This window comes from Sorex fumeus, unplaced genomic scaffold (assembly GCF_029834395.1).
Source record: "Sorex fumeus unplaced genomic scaffold, SorFum_2.1 ptg000087l, whole genome shotgun sequence".
Lineage (NCBI taxonomy): Eukaryota > Metazoa > Chordata > Mammalia > Eulipotyphla > Soricidae > Sorex > Sorex fumeus.
In genome coordinates this window covers 2,310,419-2,321,040 of record NW_026606144.1, presented here as the reverse complement: position 1 = coordinate 2,321,040, position 10,622 = coordinate 2,310,419, and positions in this window count along the sequence as shown.

Sequence of the window (10,622 nt, the reverse complement as noted above, 5' to 3'; positions counted from 1 at the left end):
GCTACAGATGAATTCCAGATTCGTAGTGGATGAATGTAACATTCTGTAGTGGATATTTCAATGATTTCTGAAGGCTGCGTGATGAGGACTGAAAATGAAGAGCTCAAAGGGTTGAGAGGATAGCCAATTGAACAGTACGTCTGAGAGTGTGAACATGCCGCCTAAAACCAGCATTGGGTTATTTAGATATTCAGCAGATGTGTAATGAAAACCTACCGGTAGTTGAGATTCAGATTAATTCCAGATTCGCAGTGAATGAATGGAACATTTTGTTGTGGACATTCCAATGATTTATGAAGGGTGGGTGATGTGGACAGGAAAATGAAGAGCTGAACAGGGTTGAGTGTATGACCAATTTAACAGCATGGCTATGAGTCTGAACAGGCCGCTGAAAACAAGCATTGTGTTACATGGACATATACCAGTGGTGTAACAAAAACCTGCCGGGAGTAGAGATTCAGATGAAATCCAGATTCGGAGTGAATGAATGGAACTTTCTGTAGTGGAGGTTCCATTGATATCTGAAGTCTGGATTGTTTGGACAGAAAAATGAAGAGCTGACCGGTGTTAAGTGGATAGCCGGTGAACAGCTCGGCTTCGAGAGTGAAAAAAGCACGGAAAACCAGCATTGCATTAGTTGGACATTCAACAGTGGTGTAACGAAAGCCTGCCGGGTGTGGAGATTCAGAAGAATTCCAGACTCACAGTGAATTAATGGACCGTTCTCTAGTGGAGATTCGAATGATTTCTGAAGTCTGGATTGTGTGGACAGGAACATGAAGAGCTGACCAGTGTTGAGTGGATATACAGTGAAAAGCCTGGCTTCGAGTGTGAACAGACTGGTGAAAACCAGCACTGCGTTACTTGGACATTCACCAGTGCTCTAACGAAAGCCTGCCTGCAATGCCGATTCAGATGATTTCCAGATTCGCAGTGAATGAATGGAATGTTCTGTAATGGACATTCTAATGATTTCTGAATGCTGTGTTTTGTGGACAGGAAAATGACGAGCTTACCAGCCTTTAGACGATAGCCAATTGAACAGAACTTCTGCGAATGTGAACTGGCCGCTCAAAACCAGCATTGTGTTACTTGTTCATTCACCAGTGGTGAATGAAACATTCACCATTCTGTAGTGGATTCACAGATTCGCAGTGAATGAATGGAATATTCTGTAGTGGAGATTCCAAAGATTTCGACGTCTGGATAGTTTGGACAGGAAAATGAAGAGTTGAACAGTTTTGAGTCGATAGCCAGTGAACAGCATAGCTTCGAATGTGAACAAAACCGCTGAAAATCAGCATTAAGTTAATTGCACATACAACAGTGGTGTAATGAAAGCCTGCCTGGAGTGCAGATTCAGATGAATTCCAGATTAGCAAAGAATGAATGGAACTTTCTGTACTGGATATTCCAATAATTTCTGAAGGCAGGGTGATGTGGACATGAAAATGAAGATCCCAACAGGATTCATTTCATTTTCATGTCCACACAATCCAGACTTCAGAAATCATTCGAATGTCCACTAGAGGATGGGCCATTCATTCACTGAGAATCTGGAATTATTTTGAAGCTCCATTCCCGGCAGGTTTTCGTTACACCGCGGGTGAATGTCCAAGTAATCCAATGCTGGTTTTCAGCGGCCTGTCCAGACTCGCATCCGTGCAGTGCAATCGGCTATCCACGCAAACCTGGTAAGCTATTCATTTTCATGTCCACACAATCCAGACTTCAGAAATCATTGGAACCTCCACTAGAGAATGTTCCATTTATTCTATGCGAATCTGTAATTCATCTTAATCTCCACTCCAGGCAGGTTTTGTTACACCACTGGTTAATGACCAAGTAAACCAATATTGGTTTTTAGAGGCCTGTTCACACTCGCAGCCATGCTGTCCAATTGGCTATGCACGCAACTCTGTTCCGGACTTCATTTTCCTTTCCACACAACCCAGTCTTCATAAATCATTGTTATCTCCACTACAGAATGTTCCATTCATTCACTGCGAATTTGGAATTTATCTGAATCTGCACTGCAGGCAGTCTACCGTTACACCAGTGGTGAATGTGCAAGTAACCCAAAGCTGATTTTCAGCGGCATGTTCACACTCGCAAATGTGCTGTTCAATTGGCTATCCACTCAGTGCTGGTCAACTCATCATTTTCCTGTCCACACAACCCAGCCTTCAGAAATCATTGGAATCATCTCCACTACAAAATGTTCCATTCATTCACTACGAATATGGAATTATTCTGAATCTGCATTCCAGGCAGGCTTTCGTTACACCACTGGTGAATGTTCAAGTAATGCATTACTGGTTTTAAGCTGTTTGTTCACATTCGAAGCCGTGCTGTTCACTGGCTATCCATTCAACACTGGTCAGCTCCTCATTTTCCTCGCCACACAATGCAGACTTCAGAAATCATTGGAATCTCCACTACAGATTGTTCCTTCCATTCACTGCGAATCTGGAATTCATCTGACTCTTCACAACAGGCAGGTTTCGTTACACAACTGGGGAATGACCAAGTAACCCAGTGCTCATTTTCAGTGATTTGTTCACAGTCGAAGCCGTGCTGGTCACTGGCTATCCACTCAACACTGGTCAGCTCTTTGTTTTTCCTGTCCACACAATCCAGACTTCAGAAATAATTGGAAATCATTGGAAACATCTCCACTACAGAACGTTCCATTCATTCACTGCGAATCTGGAATTAATCTGAATCTGCACTCCAGGCAGGCTTTCGTTAGACCACTGTGACTGTCTAAGTAACCCCTGCTGGTATTCAGCGGCATGTTCACACTCGAAGAAGTGCTGTTTCAATTGGTTATCCACTCAATGCTGGTCAGCTCTCGATTTTATTGTCCACACAATCCAGACTTCAGAAAACATTGGAATCTCCACTAGAGAATGTTCCATTCATTCACTGTGAATCTGGAATTCATCTCACTTTCCACTCCCGGCAAGTTTTCGTTACACAACTGTTGAATGCCCAAGTAACACAATTCTGGTTTTCAGCGGCCTGTTCACAAACGCAGTCGTGCTGTTCAATTGGCTATCCACTCAACCCTGGTCAGCTCTTCATTTTCCTGTCCACACTACCCAGAATTCAGAAATCATTCCTATCTCCATGACAGAATGTTCCATTCATTCATTGCGATGTTCCATTCATTCATTCATCTGAACATCCACTACCGACATTTTTTCGTTAAACCACTGGTGAATGTCCAAGTAATGCAATGCTAGTTTTCAGCGGGTCTTTCAAACTCGCAACCATTCTGTTAAATTGGCTTTCGATTCAACCCTCGTCAGCTCTTCATTTTACTGTCCACACAACCCAGCATTCAGAAATCATTTAAATCTCCACTACAGAATGTTCCATTCCTTCACTGTGAATCTGGAATTCATCTGAGTCTGCACTCCAGGCAGATCTTTGTTGAACCACTGGTAAATGTCCAAGTAACCGAAGGCTGGTTTTCAGCAGCCTGTTTAGACTTCCAGCCCTGCTGTTCACTGGCTATACTTTCCACCCTGGGTAGCTCTACATTTTCCTATCGACACAACCAAGATTTCAGAAAACATTGTACTCTCCACTAAAGAATGTTCCATTCAGTCACTCCGAATCTGGCATTCATCTGACTCTCCACTCCAGGTAGGTTTTCATTACACCAGTGGTGAATGTCCAAGTAACCCAATGCTGGTTTTTAGTGCATGTTCACACTCACAGAGATGCTGTTTAATTGGCGGACCAGTGTTAAGTGGATAGCCAATGAACAGCGCATCTTCGAGTGTGACAACCCACTGAAAACCAGCACTGCATTACTTGGACATTCTCCAGAGGTGTAACGAAAGCCTGCCTGGATTGCAGATTCAGATTAATTCCAGATTCACAGTGAATGAATGGAACATTCTGTAGTGGATATGCCAATGATTTCTGAAGGCTGGATTGTGTGTACAGGAAAATGAAGAGCTGACGAGGGTTGAATCGATAGCCAATTGAACAGAAAGGCTGCGATTTTGAAAGGGCCGCTGAAATCCAGGATTGCGTTACTTGGACATTCACCAGTAGTGTATCGAAGAACTGCCTTTAGTGGATGTTCAGATGAATTCTGGATTCGCAGTGAATGAATTGAACATTTTGTAGTGGAGATAACAATGATTTCTGATGTCTGGGTTGTGTGGTCAGGAAAATGAAGGGCTGACCAGGGTTGAGTGGATAGCCAATTGAACAGCAAGGCTGCAATTGTGAACAGGCCGCTGAAAACGATCACTGGGTTACTTGGTCTTTCACCAGTGCGGTAACGAAACCTGCCTGGTGTGAAGAGTCAGATGAATTACAGATTCGCAGTGAATGAATGGAACAATCTGTAGTGGAGATTCCAATCATTTCTGAGGCCTGGGTTGTGTGGACAGGAAATGAGGAGCTGACCAGGGTTGAGTGGATAGCCAATTGAACAGCATGGCTGCGATTGTGAACAGGCCGCTGAAAACCACCATTGGTTTACTTGGACATTCACCAGTGGTGTAACTAAAACCTGCAGAGATGTTGGATGTTCAGATGAATTCCAGATTTGCATTGAATGTATGGAACATTCTGTTGTAGAGATTCCAGTGATTTCTGAAGTTTGGGTTGTGTGGAAAAGAAAATGAAGATCTGACCAGCATTGAGTGGATAGCCAATTGAACAGCACGTCTGCCAGTGCGAACATGCCGCTCAAAACCAGCAATGGGTTACTTTTACATTCAATAGTGGTGTAACGAAATATTGCCTGCAGTGCAGATTCAGATGAATTCCAAATTCGCAGTGAATGAATGGAGCATTCTCTAATGGAGATAAAAATGTTTTCTGAAGACTGGGTTATGTGGACAGGAAAATGACGTCCTGAACAGGGTTCAGTGGATAGCCAATTGAAGATCATGGCTAAGAGTCTGAACAGGCCACTGAAAACCAGCATTGGGTTACTTGGACATTCACCAGTGGTGTAACGAAAACCTGCCGGGAGTAGAGATTCGCAGTGAATGAATGCAACTTTCTGTAATGGAGATTCGAATCATATCTGAAGTCTGGATTGTGTGAACAGCAAAAGGAAGAGCTGACCAGTGTTAAGTGGATAGCAAGTGAACAGCACGGCTTCGAGTGTGAACAGATCTCTGAAAACCAGCATTGTGTTACTTGGATATTGACCGGCGGTGTAACGAAAGCCTGCCGGTAGTGGGTATACAGATGAATTCCAGATTCGCAGTGAATGAATGGACCATTCCATAGTGGAGATTCCAATGATTCCTCAAGGCTGTGTCGTGTGGACAGGAATAAGAACACTTAAACAGGGTTGAGTCTATAGCAAATAAAAAAGAAAGGCTACGAGTATGAAAAGTCCTCTGAAACCCAGAATTGGGTTACTTGAACAATCTCCAGTGGTGTAACGACAACCTGCTGGTAGTGGAGATTCAGATGAATTCCAGATTCGCAGTGAATAAATGGAACATTCTGTAGTGGAGTTTACAATAACTATTGTAGTCTGGCTTGTGTGGAATGGAAAATGAAGAGGTGTCCAGTGTTGAGTGGATAGCCAGTGAACATCACGGCTTCGATTGTGAACATACCACTGAAACCATCATTGCGTTACTTGGACATTCAACAGTGGTGTAACGAAAGCCTGATTGGAGTGCACATACAGATTATTTCCCGATTCGCAGTGAATGTATGGAACATTTTGTAGTGGATATGCCAATGATTTCTGCAGGCTTGGTTATGTGGACAGGAAAATGAAGAGCTGACCAGCATTGAGTGAATAGAATATTGAACAGCACGTCTGCCAGTGTGAACATGCCGCTGAATTCCAGCAGTGGGTTACTTGGACATTCACCACTGATGTAACGAAAACCGTCCTGGAGTGGAGAGTCAGATGAATTCCAGATTCGGAGTGACTGAATGGAACATTCTTTAGTGGAGAGTACAATGATTTCTGAAATCTTGGTTGTGACGATAGGAAAATGTAGTGCTGCCCAGGGTGGAAAGTATAGCCAGTGAACAGCAGGGCTGGAAGTCTAAACAGGCTGCTGAAAACCAGCCTTTGGTTACTTGGACATTTACCAGTGGTTCAATAAAGATCTGCCTGGAGTGCAGACTCAGATGAATTCCAGATTCACAGTGAAGGAATGGAACATTCTGTAGTGGAGATAACAGTGATTTCTGAAGGTTGGATTATGTGGACAGGAAAAGAAGAGCTGACCAGGGTTGAATCCATAACCATTAAAACAGCACAGCTGCAAGTATGAAAACGCCGCCGAAAACCAGCATTGGGTTACATGGACATTCACCAGTGGTGTAAAGAACACCTGCCTGGAGTGGAAAATCAGATGAGTTCCAGATTCGCTCTGAATGTATGGAACATTTAGTAGTGGAGGTTAAAATGATTTCTGAATTATGCGTTGTGTGGACAGGAAAATAAAGAGCTGAACAGGGTTGAGTGGATAGCCAATTGAACAGCACGGCTGCTAGTCTGAACAGGCCGCTGAAAACCAGCATTGGGTTACTTGGATAATCACCAGTGGTGTAACTAAAGACTACCTGCTGTGCAGATTCAGATGAATTCCAAATTCGCAGTGAATGAATGGAACATTCTGTAGTGGAGATAACAATGATTTCTGAAGGCTGAGTTGTGTGGAGAAGAAAATGAAGAGCTGATAAGGGTTGAGTGGATAGCCAATTTAACAGTACTGCTTCAAGTGTGAACTGGCTGCTGAAAACCAGGTTTGGGTTACTTGGACATTCACCAGTGGTGTAACAAAAACCTGCCTGGAGTGGATATTCGGATGAATTCCAGATTCGCAGTGAATGAATGTAACATTCAGTATTGGAGATTCCAATGATTTCAGAAGGCTGGGTTGTGTGAACATGAAAATGAAGAGCTGAACAGGATTGAGTGGATAGCCAATTGAACAGTATGGCTGCGAGTCTCAACATGTCGCTGAAAACCAGCATTGGGTTACTTGGATATTCACCAGTGGTGTAACCAAATCCTGCCTGGAGTGGAGATTCAGATGAATTACAGATTCGTAATGAATGTATGGAACTTTCTGTAGTGGAGGTTCCAATGATTTCTGAAGTCTGGGTTGTGTGGACAGGAAAATGAAGAGCTGAACAGGGTTGATTGGACAGCTAATTGAACAGCACGGCTGCGAGTCTGAACAAGCCGCTGAAAACCAGCATTGGATTACTTGGATATTCACCAGTGGTGTAACGAACACCTGCCAGGGATGGAGATTCAGATGAATTCCAGATTCGCAGTGAATGAATGGAAAATTCTGTAGTGCAGATTCCAACGATTTCTGAAGTCTGGATTGTGTGGACAGGAAAATGAAGACCTGACCAGTGTTGAGTAGATAGCCAGTGAACAGCACGGGTACGAGTGTGAACATACCGCTGAAAATCAGCATTGCGTTTCTTGGACATTCACCAGTGGTTTAACGAAAACCTGCCTGGAGTGGAGATTCAGTTGAATTCCAGATTCGCAGTGAATAAAGGAACATTCTGTAGTGAAGGTTCCAAAGATTTTTGAAGCCTGGGTTGTATAGATAGGAAAATGAAGAGCTGACCACGGTTGAGTGGATAGCCAATTGAAAATCATGGCTGCGAATGTGAATAGGCCTCTGATAACCAGCATTGTGTTACTTGGACATTCAATAGTGGTGTATCGAAAACCTGCCCGGAGTGCAGAGTCAGATGAATTCCAGATTCGCAGTGAATGAATGGAACATTCTGTATTGGAGATTTCAATGATTTCTGAAAGCTGGGTTGTGTGGACAGGGAAATGAAGAGCTGAACAGGACTGAGTGGATATCCAATTGAACAGCACTGCTCCTAGTCTGAAGAGGCCGCTGAAAACCAGCATTTGGTTACTTAGACATTCACCGGTGGTGTAACGAAAGCCTGCCTGGAGAGCAGATTCAGATTAATTCCAGAATCGCAGTTAATTATTGGAACATTCTGTAGTAGAGAGTCCAATAATATCTTATGTCTGGGTTGTTTGCTTAACAAAATGAAGAGCTGACCATTGTTGAGTGGATATCCAGTGAACAGCACGAATTTGAGTGAGAACAGACCGCTGAAAACCAGCATTGCGTTACTTTGAAACTCACCTGTGGTGTAATGAAAGTCTGGGGCTGATTCATATTCATTGCAGATTCACAATGAATGATTGTAACATTCTGTAGTGGAGATAACAATGATTTCTGTAGGCTGGTTTTTGTGGACGGGAAAATGAAGAGCTGACCTGGATTGACTGGATAGCCAATTGAACAGCATGGCTGCGACTGTGAACAGACCGCTGATAACCAGCATTGGGTTACTTGGACATTCACGAGTGGTGGAACGAATGACTGGCTGGAGCAGAGATTCAGATGAATTCCAGATCCGCAGTGAATGAATGGAACATTCTTTAGTGGAGATAACAGTGATTTATGAAGGCTGAGTTGTGTGGACAGGAAAATGAAGAGCTGACCAGGGTTGAGTGGATATATAATTGAACAGCATGGCTGCGATTGTGAACAGGCTGCTGAAAACTAGTATTGGGTTACTTGGGCATTCACCAGTGGTGTAACGAAAGCCTGCCTGGAGTGCGATTCAGATTAATTCCAGAATCGCAGTGAATGATAGAAACGTTCTCTAGTGGAGATTCCAATGATTTCTGAAGGCTGGGTTGTGTGGACAGAAAAACGAATAACTGACCAGCATTGAGTGGATAGCCAATTGAATAGCACGTCTGCAACTGTGAACATGCCGCCGAAAACCAGCATTGGTTTACTTGGACATACACCAGTGGTGTAATGAACGACTGCCTGCAATGCAGATTCAGATGAATTCCAAATTCGCAGAGCATGAATGGAACATTCTGGAGTGGAGTTAACAATAATTTCTGAGGGCTGGGTTGTGTGGACAGGAAACTGTAGACCTGAGCAGGGTTGAGTGGATGGCCAATTGATCAGCACGGCTACGAGTGTGAACAGACCGCTGAAAACCCGCATTGGGTTACTTGGTCCTTCACCAGTGGTGTAAGGAAAACCTGCCTGGATTGGAGAGTCAAATCATTACAGATTCACAGTGAATGAATGCAACATTTTGCAGTGGAGATTCCACTGATTTATGAAGGCTGGGTTATATGGACAGGAAAACGAAGATCTGAACAGGGTTGAGTGGATACCCAATTGAACAACATGGATGCGAGTCTGAACAGGCTGATGAAAACCAGCATTGGTTTACTTGGGCATTCACCAGTGGTGAAAAGAAAACCTGCCAGGAGAGAAGATTCAGTTGAATTCCAGATTCGCAATGAATGAAGGGAACATTCTGTAATGCAGATTCCAATGATTTCGAAGTCTGGATTGTGTGGACAGGAAAATGAAGAACTGAACTGTGTTGAGTTTCAGGCCACTGAAAACCCGCATTGGGTTACTTGGTCATTCAACAGTGGTGTAACGAAAACCTGCCTGGAGTGGAGAGTCAAATGTATTCCAGATTCACAGTGAATGAATTAAACATTCTGTAGTGGAGATTCCAATGATTTATGAAGGCTGGGTTATGTGTACAAGAAAATGAAGCTCTGAACAGGCTTGAGTGGATAGCCAATTTAACAGCACGGCTGCGAGTCTGAATAGTCCGCTGAAAAAAAGCATTGGATTACTTGGACATTCACCAATGGTGATAAGAAAACCTGCCGAGAGTGGAGATTCTGATGAATACTAGATTCGCAGTGAATGAAAGGAACATTCTGTACCGGAAATAAATTTATTTCTGTAGGCGGATTTTTGTGGACAGGAAAATGAAAAGATGAACAGAGTTGAGTGGATAGCCAATTTAACAGCACGGCTGCGAGTCTGAACAGGCTGCTGAAAACCAGCATTGGGATACTTGGACATTCACCAGTGGTGATACAAAACCTTGCCATAAGCGGAGATTCAGAATAATTCCAGATTCGCAGTGAATGAATGGAACATTCTGTAGTGGAGATAACAATGATTTCTGAAGGCTGTGTTGTATCGACAGGAAAATGAAGAGCTGACCAGGGTTGAGTGGATAGCCAATGGAACAGCACGTCTGCTAGTGTGAAAATGCCGCTGAATTCCAGCATTGACTTACTTGGCATTCACCAGTGGTGTAATGAAAGTCTGCCTGCAGTGCAATTTCAGTTGAATTCCAAATTCGCAGTGATTGAATGGAACATTCTGTCGTGGAGATAACAATGATTTCTGTAGGCTGGGTTGTGTGGACAGGAAAATGAAGAGCTGACATGGGTAGAGTGGATAGCGAATTGAACAGCATGGCTTCGAGTGTGAACAGGCCACTGAAAACCCGCATTGGTTTACTTGGTTATTCACCAGTGGTGTAACAAAAACCTGCCTGGAGAGGAGAATCAAATGTATTCCAGATTCACAGTGAATAATGGAACATTCTGTTGTGGCGATTCCAATGATTTCTGAAGCCAATCTAACAGCACTGCTGCGTGTGTGAACTGGCTGCTGAAAACCAGCTTTCGGTTAATTGGACATTTACCAGTGGTGTAAAAAAAAACCTGCCTGGAGTGGAGATTCGGATGAAATCCAGTTTCGCAGTGAATGAAT